General features: G+C 40.9%; 1 non-coding gene across 1 annotated transcript; it reads left to right on the top strand.

Moving 5' to 3' along the window:
* On the top strand, positions 16,182-16,253 carry TRNAA-CGC. Its single transcript has one exon. It is a non-coding gene; the product is annotated as a tRNA-Ala (tRNA).

The raw sequence follows: 18,365 nt of genomic DNA, 5'->3' as shown, positions 1-18,365 counted from the left end.
TCTTTGCAGAAGCTGGGGCAGGGGAAGCTATGAATTAGTACAGCTGATAGAGATTAGAGTCAAGAGTGGAGAAAGACCAAGCAGTGTAGAAATTGTGCTTTGGTGAAAAACTACGTACTGTCCAGTGAGGTTTGAGAAGATTCCTGTGGATTATCTGATTAAGAGTCTGCAAAATTCTTTCACAGCTCTGAATTGTTATGCATTGCAATATGAGCCTAGTCTGTAGATATGGAGATTATGTCTTGTCTCGTAAGGAGGGGTGGTGTGGAAACCAGTCTTGTCTCCATTTGCACATTCATTTCAATATTCCTGATCCATAAATGTATCTGTCCTCAAAATTTTCATTTGAACCAGTTATGCCAATTGTTTCCTCCATAAATTAAAGAAAATCTTTAACATGTATTCATTTTTTGTATATGTATAAGTCACGATTTTAACTATTTTTGAAAATTATCTTTTAACAGCAGGTAAATTGGCCAGAGGCATGAATTTTTGACGGAACTTGCCAGATAAGTCCATTTGGAAATGGATCACAGAATCAGCTAGATACAGCTTGTGAAAGTGGCAGAATATACACCACTAGCCTGTTTGGGGCCCTCACACTTCCCATTTGCTTAGGAAGAAAGAGGCTGTGAAAGTGATGGGGAGTTTAATTATAAATGCTGACTCTCAAGTAACAGTGGGTCACTGGAGACGAAAGTAGATGGAAGAAAGTCCAGTGGGATCTTGAGATGACAATGCAGACTCCCACAGCTGAACAGCAGGAGTCTGGAGGTTTCCCTAAAGAAGCCATCATCACAGAGGGAAACAAGCAGAGGGAAAGGACAGAGCCTGTGGAAGACACCATCCATCAGGAGCTGCAAGAACCCTGCTGCTGCTAAGTCACTTCAGTCGTGTCCGACTCTGTGTGACCCCATAGACGGCAGCCCACCAGGCTCCCCCGTCCCTGGGATTCTCCAGGCAAGAACACTGGAGTGGGTTGCCATTTCCTCCTCCAATGCATGAAAGTGAAAAGTGAAAGTGAAGTCGCTCAGTCCTGTCCGACCCTCAGACCCCATGGACTGCAGCCTACCAGGCTCCTCCGTCCATGGGAGTTTCCAGGCAAGAGTACTGGAGTGGGGTGCCATTGAACCCTAGACAGAGGAAAAAGTGGGAAGTGTTTAGGGAGAGGCAAGAAGAGATTCACCATATCAGCATTCATGAGTAACAGTCATTCAGCATCTCCCCTTCCAGAGTGGAGTCTGAAATACTGGAAGCAGGAAACATGCCTGAGGACCATTGATAAACATGCTTCAGCAAAACAAAGGAGCACTTGCTGAGCCTGAGACAGAAAAATATTTCCACATATGGTAATAAGTTAAGCACAAGCCCATGTGGAATCTTTGTCTCTAGAGAAGTGTTCTAAGCCCGTGGCCCATTCTTATGTGGTGAAGCTTGGAAAAACTGCATGTCCAAGATTACATTTTGCAACATTTAGTGCAGAGTTTCATCCTCGGGGTCATCTGCTGCTGAAATGTCAGCTATCACCTCCCCCTTCCAATTAAGAGGAAAGGTAAAGACAAAGGGCAAACCACCCACTTTCAGCTGAGTCATTCTGTTTAAAGAATGCTTGGGAAGCTCCACCCAACAATTTTTGCTTAATTCCAATGGCCATGCGTATCTATAAGAAGGGCTGCTATCTAGGATAAGATCTGAGTTCTAAAACTAACAAAGAAAGGGAGCCTGGACATTGTTTACATACATCTGCCCACATAGTAATTGCTATCCCTCAGATCCCAGTTCAGACTTTCGTTTCTCAAGAAGACTTTTTTTTTTTTTTTTTTTTTTTGGAATGAGGCATATAAGATCTTAGTTCCCTGACTAGGAATGGAATCCATGCCCCCTGCAGTGGAAGCATGGAGTCCTAACCACTGGACCATCAGCCAAGTCCCAAAAGACAGTCTTTCTTGATGCCTCTACTTGGATCAGGTTCCCTTGGTCTATGCTCTTTAACACTAGAGAAGATAAATTTTTTCCTCTGTTTTTTGAGGATCTATGTTCTGCTGTTCGGTCACTAAGTCATGTCCAATTCTTTGGGACCCCATGGACTGTGGCACACCAGTCTCCATAGGGTTCTTCAGGCAAGAATACTGGAGTGGGTTGCCATTTCCTTGTTTAGAGGATCTTCCTAGACCAGGGATTGAACCCACATACCCTGCAAGGCAGGCAGATTCTTTACCACTACACCACAAGGGAAACCCTTAGGGTCTCTGGCTAGACCTAAAACAAGCTAACATGACTAACAGGAGGAAAGCATACAAATTTTATTTTGTCTTTATTTACATGTGATGGAACCGTCACAAGAAAAATGAAGACCCAAAGAAGTAGGGCTGAGAGCTTATATACTTGTTTATGTTGTTGAAGTCAATGCAATTGCATTGTGTATTATATGTGTTGAGTAAATTCATTGTCATGTACAAATCTAAGTTAAGTGCCCTAAAATCATATATGTGAAATTTATGTTTTAATAGTCCTATAAGACACATTTTGGTTGGAAGAAATCTCACAGGGAAAGATCACTGACAAAGTTATTTTCTGAATAAGATGATAATAGCTACTACATATTAAGAATCTCCTATGAGCAGAGAGGCTGAATCTATGCTTAATATAGGTTTTTTTTTAACACTGATCTTATTTCTCATCTCCTTGTCTTTTTGTTCTATGAATTTCTTCTCTCAAATATTTTAATATTTGATTTTAAATATTCAAGAGCTCTATCATTTCTCATTTTTGCAGTATTTACTAATATTTTCTTTAAACATTAACTACACTTTATCTGAGGGCTTCCCTGATAGCTCAGTTGGTAAAGAATCTGCCTACAATGCAGTAGACCCTGATTCAATTCCTGAGTCAGGAAGATCCCTTGGAGAAGGCATAGGCTACTCACTCCAGTATTCTTGGGCTTCCCTGTGGCTCAGCTGGTAAAGAATCTGCCTGCAGTGTGGGAGACCTGGGTTCAGTCGTTTGCTTCTGCTCTCTGAATGGTCTCTATTTCCTCTGAGTTCCTATTTCTTCTTTGTTTTGGTCTTTGACTTAATGTTGGTGCACTTCCTCAAGAGCATGGTGATCTTTGGCTATCTAATAATATTTGATACAATACTGAAAGTCTAAATGCAACTTCATAAGAAGACCTTGGCAAGTTGCAGCCATCACTTTAGGGTGATTAAGTAGCACCCTGTCATCTCATTGTGACATCCCCACTCCAGTGTTCTTGCCTGGAGAATCCCAGGGACGGGGGAGCCTGGTGGGCTGCAGTAGCAGTAAGTGTCAAAATCTGTAAGCCTTTCCCCTTGGATCTTTTCTCCCCAAAAAGGATTCTTCAAGTTTTACATGTAATAGAAGCCTTCACAAGAAAAATGAAGAACCAAAGAAGTAGTTAGGGCTGAGAGCTTATATACTTGTTAATGCTGTTGAAATCAATGCAGTTGCATTGTCTGTCCTTCAATAGCCTGACTGCTAGTTTTTTGGAAGCAAGTCAAAGGAGGAATGTCTTGACAAATATGATTCAATTCACAGATTTTGGCTGTATTTATTTTTATTTAGATGCCTCCTTCCCCCAGTTGGACTTGTGAGCCCCAAATCTGGAGCATCTCTGACTCAACCCCTTTAAAGAGAAAATCCAGTTTTCTTTTTTTTTTTAACTTTTGATCTTGTATTGGGATATAGTCGATTAACAATGTTGTGATAATTTCATGTAAACAGTGAAGGGACTCAGCCATGTATATACATGGATCCATTCTCCCCCAAACCCTGTTCCCATCCAGGCTGCCACATAAAATTGAGCAAAGTTTCATGTGCTGTACAGTAGGTCCTTGTTGATTATCCATTTTAAATATAGCAGTGTGTATATGTCCATCCCAAACTCCCCAACTGTCCCTTCCCCCAGCAATCATAATGTAGTTCTCAAAGTCTGTATTTTTCTGTTTTACAAGTGAGTTCATTTGTATCATTTCCTTTTAGATTCCACATATAAGGGATGTCATAGGACTATTTCTCCTCCTCTGACTTATTTCACTCAATATAACACTCTCTAGGTCTATCCATGTTGCTACAAATGGCATTATTTCATTCTTTTTAATGGTTGAATAATATTCCATTGTATATATTTACCGCCATCCCTCTGTCCATGGAGATTTAGGTTGCTTCATGTCTTGGCTGTTGTAAACAGTGCTGCAATGAACACTAGTGTGCACATATCCTTTTGGATCATGTTTTCCTCTGGATATACGCCCAGGAGTGGGGAAAATCCAGTTTTCTGCTCAGTTGGAGAATATGCATTTATGTGGAGGAGGATGAATATAATATGTAAAGATCTATTGAGATATTATATAAGACTTCATATTACATTCTCTTCATTTCCGTGTAATGTGGTCTTATGGTTGCTCTGTCAATTAAGAATTAAGAGGATGGTTCTCGATGTAACTGTATCACAGACTGAATAATATTTATTACTCCTCAGGCCACATATACAATCTTGAGAAAATCCAGTGCTTATGAGACAGGTAGAGGAAGAGACCGAGAAGGAGTAGCCTGAGAGGAAGGAGATAAAGATACTGATTAGATGATGAGAGTGGTCAGCAGGTCAAATGCTGCTAAAACGTCACTCGGTAAGAATAAGGACTGAGAAGAGCCCAGTGGATCATGCAAAGTGGAGGTGATGATTTACCCTGGCCAGAACAGTTTCAAAATTCTTCTATCCTCAGCAATTCCTGTGAAAGTGTAGGTTAGATCATATCAGACTGTTCAAAACTCACCAAGGTCTTCACGGTCTCTTACCTTACAGACAACAGTGTTGGACAAGTGGTTGGTCTCTCCATTTCCAGCCAGTTTTCTCCTGGGCCTCATCTCCTTCAACTTTCTCTACTCTATCAGACTTGCCTCCTTGCTCATTCTTGATAAATCCAGGATCGCTTTTGCTGTTCAGGATAGGCCTTTGCATTAGTTGTTTGCTTTTCCAGGAATAATGCTCCCAGACTTCTTCCAAACTCACTCCCTTGCTTCCTTCAGGTCTTTGCTCAAATTTTGCCTTTTTTGAGGCCTTACTCAACACTCTATTTAAATTACATTTGTTTCCACTCAAGCACTATCCCTCTTCCCAACTTTGTTTTTCTTCATAACATTTATCACTATTGAAGGTACTGTTTTACTCACTTTATTTAGTGTCTGTCTCCCCCACCTTCCCTCAAACATAAGCTAGAGGAGGGAAGAGATTTTTTTCATTCACATGTCCCAAGAACTTAGAACAGCACATACAACATAATACGCACTTAAATATTTGATGCATAAATTAGTGAATCAAGTAATGGTGCAAAAAAAAAGGTAGATATGGAGAATATAAGTTAAAGAAAATATCTTCAATAAATTTGGCTGTAAAGAAGTGGAGAAAGATATTGTTGTACTTGAAGGGGAACATGGGATTTAGGGACGCTCATATGTTTTTTATTTGTTTACACTGATTTTTTTCTTTGGAAAAAATACTTATTCATGGAAGATTGGAAGGAAAGTACTGAGAGGTTCCATTTACCTCTTGACCCAGTTTCACCAATGGTTTTACTTCCCCAGCTAGGTAACTATAGTACAATATCGAAACAAGGGAGATGATGTTGGTATATTGTGCATATCAGTCTATGCTACTTTGCTGCTGCTGCTGCTGCTAAGTCGCTTCAGTCGTGTCCGACTCTGTGCGACCCTATAGACAGAAGCCCACCAGGCTCCCCCATCCCTGGGATTCTCCAGGCAAGAACACTGGAGTGGGTTGCCATTTCCTTCTCCAAGACATAAAAGTGAAAAGTGAAAGGGAAGTCACTTAGTCATGTCTGACTCTTAGGGACCCCATGGACTACAGCCTACCAGGCTCCTCCGTCCATGGATTTTCTAGGCAGGAGTACTGGATCATATGCATATTTGTGTAACCACTACTGCACTCAAGATACAGAACTATTTCAGAACCACAAAGATTTCCCTCATGCCACCCCTCCCACATCCCTAGCTCTTGACAAGCATGACTTTGTTCTCCATCTGTGAAATTTTGTCATTTCTAGAACATCATATAAATGAAATCATATAGTATTAATACTTGACTTTTTAAAATTGTGTTCTCTCACTTATCCTATTCTATTGAGATTCATCCACAGTTTGCTTACCAATAGTTCACTCCTTTTTGTTACTGAATAGTACTCCATGGTATGGACATACCATGGGAGTTTTTAGCCATTCACCTGTTGAAGGATATTTTCATTGTTTCCAGTTTTTGTCTGTTCTAAATAAAACTGCTATGAACATTCGTGTATGGGTTTTTATGTAAACTTAAGTTTCATTTCTCTGGAATAAATGCCCAGGAGTATGATTGCTGGGTTTTTGACACATTATATGATACATGAAATTAAAAGATGCTTTCTCCTTGAAAGAAAAGCTATGACAAACCTAGACAGTGTATTAAAAAGCAGAGACATCACTTTGTTAACAAAGGTCCATGTAGTCAAAGCTATGGTTTTTCTAGCAGTCATGTATGGGTGTGAGAGTTGGACCATAAAGAAGGCTGAGTGCCAAAGAATTGATGCTTTTGAACTGTTGTGCTGGAGAAGACTCTTGGGAGTCCTGTGGACTGCAAGGTCAAACCAGTCAATCCTAAAGGAAATCAACCCTGAATATTCATTGGAAGGACTAATGCTGAAGCTGAAGCTCCAATACTTTGGCCACCTGAAGGGATGAGCCAACTCATTAGAAAAGACCCTGATCCTGGGAAAGACCGAGGGCAGGAGGAGAAGGGGGATGAAATGGTTGGATGGCATCAATGACTCAATGGACATGAGTCTGAACAAACTGTGGGAGATAGTGAGGGGCAGGATGCCTGATGTGCTGCCGTCCATGGAGTCACAAGGAGACATGACTTAGTGATTAACAACAACAATGATACATGTATATTTTGTTTTTAAAGAAATGTCAAGGTATTTTCCAGAGAAGCTGTACTATTTTAAATTCCTCACGTCTTTTCTCAAAGGGTGGGGCAATATAAAGTCTGTTTAGGTTTTCCTGGGGAGGAACCAGCCACCAGGAAGGGGAAGGATGCAGAGGACAGAGCCAAGTCCAGAGGAAGCAAGTGAAAATGGAGCAAGGTAAAGAGATGCTCCTTCCACTGGGGGGTGTGACCCAGTTACCTGAAGAAGAAGGTGTGAGGTCAGATGCAGGTGGCTTTATGGGTTTGATGGCTGGAACTTAATGATTTCTCTTGACTAAACAGTGAATGAAGGCTGGGCTGAGAGTGAAGTGCTTTGACATCAAAGGGCTTTGTGGTCACACAAATTTGGGAAATGCTTGTTAATGTGTCACACCCTAGTTATTAGCACATTGAAAATTTAGAAAAACCCTAGGGTAGAAAAGAGACCAGTCACACTCTGTGGCATGAACATATGAATTTATGTGGTAAAGGATTGATTTTCTTTCCACATATATTTCTAAACCCTCCTCTAATTTTGCCCAACCTGGCCCCCAAAGAACAACTCTTTTCACATCAATTTGGAAAAGTCTGAAATAGAATATAGCTACGATGGGACATTGCATGAAGCAATGCACAACTGCGTTGCACAATACATGGAGTTTCACCCTCTCCACTAGACGGATACATCCAAATTTAAATATTTGTGGGATCAGAATATCATGATCAGAGTTTTAGTAAAGTCTTCTAATGTGTAAACAGTATTCTAGTATAATTTTTATGCACTAATTATGCCAATCTGATATTTTAAAATGAGTTAACATTCTTAGATGAACACTTGATTTATTATAAAAGTAGAACTGTGAAACAATGGAGACAGTATAGTCTTTTTAATAAACAAAGTCTTTTGATTTTAAAAAACTGGATATCTGTATGGGAAAAAGTTTTGACATATACCTTATGTCAAACACAAAAATCATTTCTAAGTAAATTTGAAAGGTTAAACAATAGAGCTTGTAGGAGATAACATAGGAGACTATTTCATGAATTTGATGGTAGGCAAAGATTTCTTAGAGTACAAAGAGCTCTAACAATAAAGGAAATGGTTGATGAATTCAATTACAGTAAAATTAAGAAATCCTGTTAAACAAAAGAACATTAAGAGAATGAAAAGGCAAACCGTAGTATAGGAAAAGGCATTTCCTATCCATGTAATCAGCAAAGGATTTGTATCTAGAATAAATACTGTTTTATAAACCAGTTGTAGACTGTGCAAAATAAAAACGACTCTAGAACCAGACTGCCTGTAGCTACTTCCTCATGTGACTTCAGACATGTCATTCAATGCTTTTCTGCCTTCCATTTCCTCACTAACTGGAAGTAAGAGTATACCCATCTACCGTTGTTTTGAGAGTTAAATTAATTAATATAGATAAAGCACTTTGAGAAAAGTTTTGCACATTAAAAGAACCCAACTGAGGTTAGCGATTATCAGGTGTCCTCTGTTTTCAAATAAAGGTGCAGAGGATTTAGAATTTAATGTGCTTTCATTATTAGAGTGAGTGTCATTGATGTACCTGACATGCTGAGCCATCACATTTCTTATTACGCAGCAGCAGTGTGTGTGTGCATGTGCACACAAGCGAGGTGTAATGCCATTAAATGTCACCCAGCCCTTCCATAGTAAGTGGGAGGCATTCTGGCTTAACCACCAAGCACCTGAGATGAACTTGGTTGTGTTCTCCTTCATCTAATAACTGTCACAGCTTTATAATATCCCTAAATAAAATCACAGCATTAACTGCATAATTGTGCAACTCACTGCTTCTACCAGTATTACGTTTGGACAGTTTCCTTACATATTCATACATAATTACTGGAGAATATAAATGTCTTATATTTCAGGCCTAACCTTACCTTGTTAAGAGTTTACATTTATATAGATGTTTCTCTGTCTTAAAGAAAATGCTTTCAATTTTATCATTTCCAAATGGGTAGTACTGTGAGTCACTGGTCTCTCTGGGTGGTAGGGAGTCAATTTCAAGACACCTCCTGCCAGAGAAACATCTTTGTTGGCTATGATTCACTAGGCAGTTTTCTAAGAGTTGTGCCCTAGCTCACCTGGGTTTCATTGGCATCAGAAGCGCTTATACAGCCAGCACATCTCTGGAACTGTTCTAATTAACCCATCATCACTCCTTGGAGGGTGGTCTTGATACTGACCAGGGTTCTTGGCCTTCCCCAATCAATAGAATGCCATGGACAGAGGAGCCTGGCGGGCTACAGTCCATGGGGTCACACAGAGTCAGATACGACTGAGTAACTAACACTTTCACTTCGATAAAAAAAATTGACTAGAGGCCAGAAAAGAAATTCGGTCAAGGCTTTAAGGGGGCCGTGCTGCCCCAGGAGGGAGCAAAAAGAAGGAACAAGGGACATGCTCATTCCCTCGGGGCCATGATGGGGGCGAGCTTGTTCTTTATATGGGGTGAGGGTAGGGGTATGTCCAGGAGTTGGGCCGGAGGGATTGCTTAAGTGGTTTGCCACCCCTTAGATGGTGTTGTGTGCAGGGGGCATGTACAGTACCCTGATTTTGCTCCTGGCTCTTCAGAAGTGGTGGTTGGGTATTGTATCTTTCTGTCCATAATTTGCCCCAACTGTTTAGGCACACAATTATTTTAGTCCTTATAGTTTCTTTGTATTTTGTTGCTGGAGGAGGGATTTGTCCAGGGGCAAGCATTGCAGCCAAGGGTCCCAGGCCCCAGTCTGTCTCAGTCTGTGTATGAATATGAAGTGATCATTAACAACCAGGCCCACTATTCTCAAAGTATGATTGTGGTTCATGTTTGGAAAATTCACCTAAGGTACTTGTTAAAAACATAGATCTCCAAGTCCCATCCCAGACCCTCAGAATCAGAGACTCTGGGAATATCAATCAAAAGTTTACGTTTTTTAAAAAAAGCTTTCTAAGTGAGTCTAAAATTTGAGAACTATCAAAATATATTCCACCGAGTCCCATAGAATCTGGTTCTAAAATTAGAAAGTTAATGCCCAACAGCTTGAGTAAGATACAGCAAAATACAAGTTATGAAAATGGAGGCTGGTTGAATCCAGGTAAGGATTAAATTCAAGGAAGAAAGGATGTGTGAAGAGGGTGGAGGAATGCCCAGAACACTGTGAGCCCTGCACTTGTAGTCATGATTTTCTTGGAGCTGAGTGAGTATTTTCCCTTTTTTTCTGAGAAGGGAGTTTCTAAAAAAAAAAAAAAATTAATTTAATTGTTATCAATTCAAACAAAGAATAAAAATATAACTGTTTCTATATCTCAAGCACTATTTAAGATCTGAGTACTCTTATCTTTTGGCAATGTTTGATAAATCTATAGATTCAGGTAACTCTGTGCTTACATCTGAAGCCCCAGGCTGAAGGTCCTTCTAAACTTTTTAGTTAACAAGTCTATCTTGGTCATGGGCTTCTCTGATACCTCAATTAGTAAAGAATCTGCCTGCAATGAGGGAGCCCTGGATTCAATCCTGGGTTGGGAAGATCCCCTGGAGAAGGGAAAGGCTACCCACTCCAGTATTCTGGCCTGGAGAATTCCATGGACTGTATAGTCCATGGGGTCACAAAGAGTCAGACACGATTGAACGACTTTCACTTCACCTCACCTTGGTAATGCTTTTTGCCATTCACTCACCATTCACTCATCTAACTATGGGTTAGGTGCTCTAGAAGACCTAACTTCAAATACATAGAATTACTGGGGCTGGGAACATAAATGTAAAATGCAGTATGTGAATCAGTGGTTCTTGGGTGAGACCCAAAATTCTGCTTTTGTGAAGAAAGCTGAGCACCGAAGAATTGATGTTTTTGAACTGTGGTGTTGGAGAAGAATTTTGAGAGTCCCTTGGACTGCAAGGAGATCCAACCAGTCCATCCTAAAGGAGATCAGCCCTGGGATTTCTTTGGAAGGAATGATGCTAAAGCTGAAACTCCAGTACTTTGGCCACCTCATGTGAAGAGTTGACTCATTGGGAAAGACTGATGCTGGGAGGGATTGGGGGCAGGCGGAGAAGGGGACGACAGAGGATGAGATGGCTGGATGGCATCACCAACTCCATGGATGTGAGTTTGAGTGAACTCCGGAAGTTGGTGATGGACAGGGAGGCCTGGCATGATGCAATTCATGGGGTCGCAAAGAGTCGGACATGACTGAGCGACTGAACTGAACTGAACACGTTCTTAGTGATGCTGATGATGCTGGTCCGCGGATAACATTGATAACCGCATTGCTTGTTTAAAAAGCCCTGATTTCTTTTTGGCCTTCAGAAAGAGTTTTCTAGGCTCTCTGGTCCCTGGCTATATCTGACCTGTACTACTGGTAGAGGCAGGTGAAGATTCCATACTGGCAATGCAGTATTGGACTTTGTTCTCAGAAGTTCCTGACATGAATGCTGTGTTGGCTGCTTGTGAATGATAAAGATCCTCTCCCTTTCATACTTCCCTGGTGGCTCAGACGGTAAAGCATCTGTCTACAATGTGAGAGATCTGGGTTTGATCCCTGGGTTGGGAAGATTCCCTAGAGAAGGAAATGGCAACCCGCTCCAGTACTCTTGCCTTGAAAATCCCATGGACAGAGGAGCTTAGTGCAGGCTACTATCCATGGACTTGCAAAGAGTCGGGCACAGCTGAGCGACTTCACTTTCATACTTAATCCAAGTCTCAACTCTGAATCTCTCCAACCAGACAGTTCTTTCTCTGGGAGAATAAATTTGGAATTCTGGCCTGTCTGCCCCCATACATCTCCTGAATTGTTGATAACACCCATGACTACCTTTAAACATCTTTTAAATCTTCAATAGCTCAGTGGTATCTGAAACCCACAGTAGTTGCTTTTCTTTATTTTCCATTTTGTTACAAAATTATAATTGACAGACAATATCATAGTGGCCCTTCTCTTTCCTCAGTGAGTCTGGCTAAAGGTTTGTTAGTTTTGTCAATCTTTTCAAAGAGCCAATTCTTAGATTCATTGCTCTTTTAAAAAAATGTTTTTAAAGTTTCAATTTTATCTTCTTGGAGAATAATCTTCCTTTGTAACATAAGTGACAGGCCGAGAAATGCTGTGAGGTGCATTTTTTTTTTTTTTTTTTTGGTGAGGGTCTTTAGTGAATAAGAACTCTCATTTCTTTGTTCAACAGTCTGTTCATCTTTATATACTTCCAGAGACAAATTGTTCTCAGTAGTCGAGTAGTTTCAAATAAACTTTTTTCTCTAATAAAATATCACAGACCTAAGTGTATTATTAAAGTTGTCAGTGTGTCAACTGTATACCTTTCACAATTTTACCAATTGCAAAATGATTTTTTTGAAAAGCAGTTTAATTCCAATTTGGTTTCCGCAATTTGGATTAATGAAAGTTCTTTACCATTCAGACACTATGTTTTTTGTGGCCTCCACAAGTTGATTCTAAACTATCAGCTAGGAAACAGAACAAACATTCACATGTGCACACACACACACACACACACACACTCAGGAATCCATCTTCTTCTTCTTCTCTTTCTCCATCAATAAATTCCGATTTGGTAATTTTGAGTATCAGCCAGCTTTGGAAACTACTGAGACAGTTTCTTGCCCATCTATATACCTAACTTATCTGTCCATTATCCTCCTTTCCTTACTCTAAAAAAGATTTACGGTACTGTCTTAATTAAATATAGTCACTTAGGAAAGTAACCATTTAAGAAAATAGATAAAAAGATCAATAATGTAATAGTTAATCTTTATCTTCCTTCTCATAGTTTTATGTTTTCCAAATTTTCTTGGCATGTATTAGTATAATTAAAATTTTTTAAAAGACTGAATTTTTTATGGATTAAAAAATTTGATGAAGTTACTTATGAGGGTTTCCCTACTTATGTACTATTTCATACTTAGTGAGTTATCAGTTAACCAAGTATTTTTATTTTTAGGACTGTCTGTTCTCCCAGAGGACTAGAAAGGAAAACTTTCACACCTATTACTTTCTAGATTTCTGGTAAGATGGAAGACCTCTGAAATTCTACCAGTTTCTGTTTTTTTGGGGTTCTGCAACAGCCTCTGGAGGAATGATGCATATTATCTTTATAGCCAACAATGTTATATAAAACATAAAAAGGGCTTTCCTTCTTTGATTGGAATTTGAAGTTGTAATCTAGCATGTTAGAAGAATCATTTAAGGCTCTCTGCCCAATCAGCAGTAACACCCCAAGTATGTTAGTCACTTAGTAATGTCCAACTCTTTGCAACGCCATGGACTGTAGCCCCCTGCCATGCTCCCCTGTCCATGGAATTCTCCAGGCAATTTCCTCCTTCAGGGGATCTTCCCAACCAGGGATCGAACCCAGGTTTCCAGAATTGCAGGCAGATTCTTCACCATCTGAGGCACCCCGGAAGCCCAAGAGTGAAATTTATTTGTTGCAGTGGATTGCTTCCCTCTAATGGTGAAAAGTAGTCATACCACTTCATTTTTAGTGTTTAGGTTCTTAGTCTCAAATAGTTTACAAATTATTTCACACCATGGTTTGCTTTGATTATGATTATTATAATCTATGCTTTTGTGATAATATCACATGATATTGATGCCAAAACCATTATCTCATGATTTTAACAATCAAAGCAATAACATCTAAGAAGTTCTAGCTCGTTACTTCTCTGATTTCTTTCTGACTCACTAAATGTTTCAAATGAAACAACTTATTTCTGATTTATAATACTTCTATTATTAAAATCTTGCAGAAATGCATGTAATTGTTACATCAGCCCTTATCACTAGATAGCATTATATATCAGTATGATTAAGTTTTTAGAAACACAAATTGCCATCATGTGGTTATAGCCTTTGGTGATAAACAGAACACAACAAAAGACGGATTTGGACAGTTTACCACCAGATCCAGGATTTGATAAATAATTCACACCTACAAAACTTTGTCATTTTGAGGCAAATTGCTCTTAGGAAACTCAGTAAACTTTACTAAGTGAACTCAGTAAAGTTTCTAAGTCATCCTTTGATGTTCCTTTCATTTGAACTCAACAACTTTCCGAGGTAAAAGGGAAAGCATTATTATCCCATCTTTTCTTTATTTTTTTTCTTTAAAGGTTGAGGAAATAAACTCTGAGAGCACACAAGATATCAGTCTCAGACATGGGTCAAGAATCCTGGTTCCCACTCTGTGAAATGTTTCAGACTCAATATTCAATGTTCAACTGTGCATTTTCCACTCATGGGCTCTCAGATATAACTCAGCCTGAATGCCTCCTTCTTCAGGATCTCTGTCACATTTGACAGCCCTTGCCCCCACTAAGGGGCTTCCCTCATAGCTCAGTTGGTAAAGAATCTGTCTGCAGTGCAGGAGACCCGGGTTCGATTCCTGGGTCGGGAAGAACCCCTGGAGAAGGAAATGGCAACCCAATCCAGTATTCTTGCCTGGAGAATCCCATGGACAGAGGAGCCGGGCAGGCTATAGTCCATGGGGTCACAAGAGTCGGACGCGACTTAGTGACTAAGCCCCCACTAAAGGGGATGAAAGAGGATGAGATGGTTGGATGGCATCACCAACATGATGGACATGAGTTTGAGTAGGTTCAGGAGTTGGTGATGGACAGGGAAGCCTGGCATGCTGCAGTCCCTGGGGTCGCAGAGTCGGACACGACTGAGTGACTGAACTGAGCTGTCCCCATGAATCTCATCAAATGAGAAATCTAGCAGGCCTTCTAGCCTTCTTCCTTCTCTGTCCTCACTTGTCATCAACAAGTCTTGCTGAGTTTTCTGACCATCGTCCACCTTCTATTACCCCTTTGTATTACTGTCTTAGAGTTGCCATAGCAAAGCTCCACAGACTGCTTGGCTTAGACACCAGAAATCTATTTCTCACAGTTCTAGAGGCTAGAAGTCTGACAGCAATGTGTCAACAGAGTTAGTTTCTTCTCCTTGGCTTGTGGCCCACTATCTTCTTTCTGTTTCTCCACTTGGTCTTCCCTCTGTCTGCTTGTGTCTTCCCTCTAATCTCTTCTTTTAAGGACATCAGGTATATTGCATTAGTGAATGTGTGTGTGCTAAGTAAGTCACTTCAGCCATGTGAGACTCTGTGTGACTCTCTGGACTGTAGCCTGCCAGGCTCCTCTGGCCATGGGACTCTCCAGGCAAGAATACTGGAATGCCAGGCCCTCCTCCAGGGTATCTTCCCGACCCAGGGATTAAACCCGTGTCTCCTGCATTGCAGGCACCTGGGAAGCCTAATGAAGATTAGGGGCCACCCTAATGACCTCATTTTAACTTAATCACCTCCTTAAAGACCCATTTCCATGTGCAATCACATTCTAAGATCCTGAGGGTCAGGACTTCAACCTAAGAAATTTGGGAGGGGGGCACAATTCAGCCCCTAACAACCCTGTTACTGTTCTGAACTGGCTGAGGGATGCCTCCCTTCAGCCCTACACTGTACAACACATTCCCACCTGGATGCTCTGCTCCAGTTCACCTTCCACAGAGATCAGTCCAATGCAAGCCTGATTGTGTAAGTTCCTTTGTTTCTAATCCTTCACCTGAGCCCCTATTCTTTGACAAGACAAGGGAAGACCTGGCCTTGCCTGTCTCACCTGCCTCTTCTCTCCACACCTCTTGTCTGGTCCTCACCCTCCACTGATGCTAAAATGCTTCATGACCAGGCCATGTTGCTTCATGCCTCAATGCCTTGGCTTATATTTATGCCCTCACCCAAGACCTTTTTCTTCATCTGCCTGCCTCTTCCTCATTCTTCAAAATGTGCAGGAAATGGGAGCCTCTCCTGGTTCCTGCCGGCTGATCAAAGCTCTGGCCCTCCGAGTGACCTGCAGGCATGAGCACATCTTGGTGCTTTGTGAGTAACTGAGCAGGGGAAGATCCGTATCATTCATTGTGGGGACAGTTTGTTCAGGAAATGATGATTCAGGTCTGACGCCTGAAACTTGCCTCTCCAAAGAGCTCTCCCTGACACAGTGGCCTTGGACCAGGTGGCTTGTATTAGCCCCTGGGCAAGTGAAGCTTCTTCATGGTTTTACACAGACACCCCAGGTTCTTCCCATTTATCGTTGGTTACATACAAATTTCTATTTTACATACATTTTAACTTAGACTCATACCTGTGAGGTTGGTACTCATTTGTGGAGATGTCAATTTATATCACCAGGGGATGTAGCTCAGTGGTAGAGCGCATGCTTCGCATGTATGAGGCCCCGGGTTCGATCCCCGGCATCTCCACGTGGTTCTGTTTGGGCCTCCCTGGTGGCTCAGATGGCAGGAGACCTGCGTCTCCTAATTTATATTTCCTTTTCCCCAACCCTTTCTCTTTGCCCATTCCAGCTGATCTCAGGCTCCACATTTTGAGGCTTCAGTGGGGGATTGGGACAATGTGGAACACCAGGGATCTATCATGGTGGTTTTGCTGTCCGGTTTTCCCAGGCTGCAAATCATGCCCAATATGCCTGATCAATGAGAGAAATGGCTCTGCTTTCACATTTTAACCAACTCCCACCTTATTGTAGCAACTCATTTAACCCCCTCTAACCTTTTAAAAATAATACCATGTAAGCATTTCCATGCCAGCATCTTTATTGGAAATGTTACCCCCACTCTGGCATGTGATTGCTAGTAATGATTTTATTTACAAACCCCACTGTCGCCTGTGTGAAGCTGTGTCAGGAACCAATTTTGTCCATCTCCCAGCCTCCTATTATAATCAAATGGAATATTTGTGTTTCATGTTCCTGGTGTGTAAACTGCCCAGACAATGTCCTATTCATCTTTGTGTCCTCAGGACCCAGTGCTGGACACAGAGTAATGTGCTCTGTGCTCCCCAAACGTCTACTGCAAATAAAGTTAAAATAACCAGCTCTATAGGACAACAGGAGAGGAGTGTCCAAGTAAATATTTGGAAAGAGTTTTAGGGAGAAGCCTCTGGTAAAGGAGGTGTGGACTGGAGATGAAGGTCAGATGGAGCAAGATTAGCCAAGGGTTGATCATCACTGAAACTAGGCAATGGGACTGCATTATAGTAGTCTCTCTCTGCTTTCGAATATATTTAAATTTTTCCCTAAAAAAAAAAAAAACCCACCAAAAAAAAAAAGACCCATTTGTTTATAAATAAGCACAAGAAAGAGAGCATTTTTCTTTTTTGGATTTATCATAATGGCCCTTAGTTGAGGAGCAAGGCAGTGACTACCATCTCTCCTGGGAGAAGCCCAGATGAGGACGTCACTGGTGTGGCTAGTGAGCCCTTGAGGTGGCGTCACTGTTTCCTGAGAATAAAACCTTCATTTGGTTGTAGGAGGGAAGGGTTGAGTAATAAAGTGATTGTTGTTATTGGCTCAGCTTTTGTAAGCAGCTTCATTTTTAATGATGGTGTGAGAGGAGGATTACAGGAACTGGTGGGATTGTCTGAAATGTCAGGACTGGAATTTACCATTGCAGGGGGATGCCATGAGGTTCAACACTGGTATATTCATTAGAAGTTACAAAGAAGACAGTGAGATAGAAATAAAAGAATGGACTTGGTATTTTATGTGAAGAGAGGGGGATGAAAATCAGTAAATGATATATACTACTTGGTACATGCAGATGGCATCCAAAAATTACAAGGTTGGACATTGTGCTACAACATCGATGAACTAGAAAGTATGGGATAAGTGAAAGAAACCAGTCACAAAACCCACAAATAGTATAGTTCCATTTATATAAAATGTGCAGAATAGGCAAATCCATAAGACAGAAAGTAGATTAATGGTTGTCTAGGGTTAGGCTGGGAAGAGACTGCTAACAGGTACAAGGTTTCCTTTCGGGGTAATGAACTTGTTCTAAAATTGTGGTCATATTTGCACAATTCTGTAAACTCACTAAAAACCATTGAGTCATACCCTTTAAATGACTGAAGTTAATGGTGTGTAAATAATTCTCAATAAAGCTGTGAAGAAATGTTGGGGTTTGGGGATAAGAGAATTTTAAAAAATCGCCTTACTGTGTCATCATGTACTTGCATCATCCTTTCCAGAGACAATACACAGTGTATTGTGACTGAAAGTTAAAATCCAGCAAGGATATATCACATTCACCAATGATAACACATTTTTACTAGAAATCCCAGATTTCTGATACTCCCAAACTGAAGACTCTTGAAATTAAGTTCAGTTTCTCATTAAGCGCTTTACAGTTAAGCACCTCACGGTATGGGGTGTGCCTGGTTTTCTAGCAGATGCCTCAGGGTCTGCTGCCACCTTCTTTTCCTCTGTTGCTTCGTCAGGGAAGAGGTTGACAAGTAGAGTTCTTAAGCTAGCCAGTCCTCCAGGGCGCGGGATCAGTCCCTCATCCCAAATAGGC

The sequence above is a fragment of the Capra hircus genome, chromosome 6 (assembly GCF_001704415.2).
Source record: "Capra hircus breed San Clemente chromosome 6, ASM170441v1, whole genome shotgun sequence".
Taxonomy (NCBI): domain Eukaryota; kingdom Metazoa; phylum Chordata; class Mammalia; order Artiodactyla; family Bovidae; genus Capra; species Capra hircus.
This window is presented reverse-complemented; position numbering and strand designations above follow the sequence as displayed.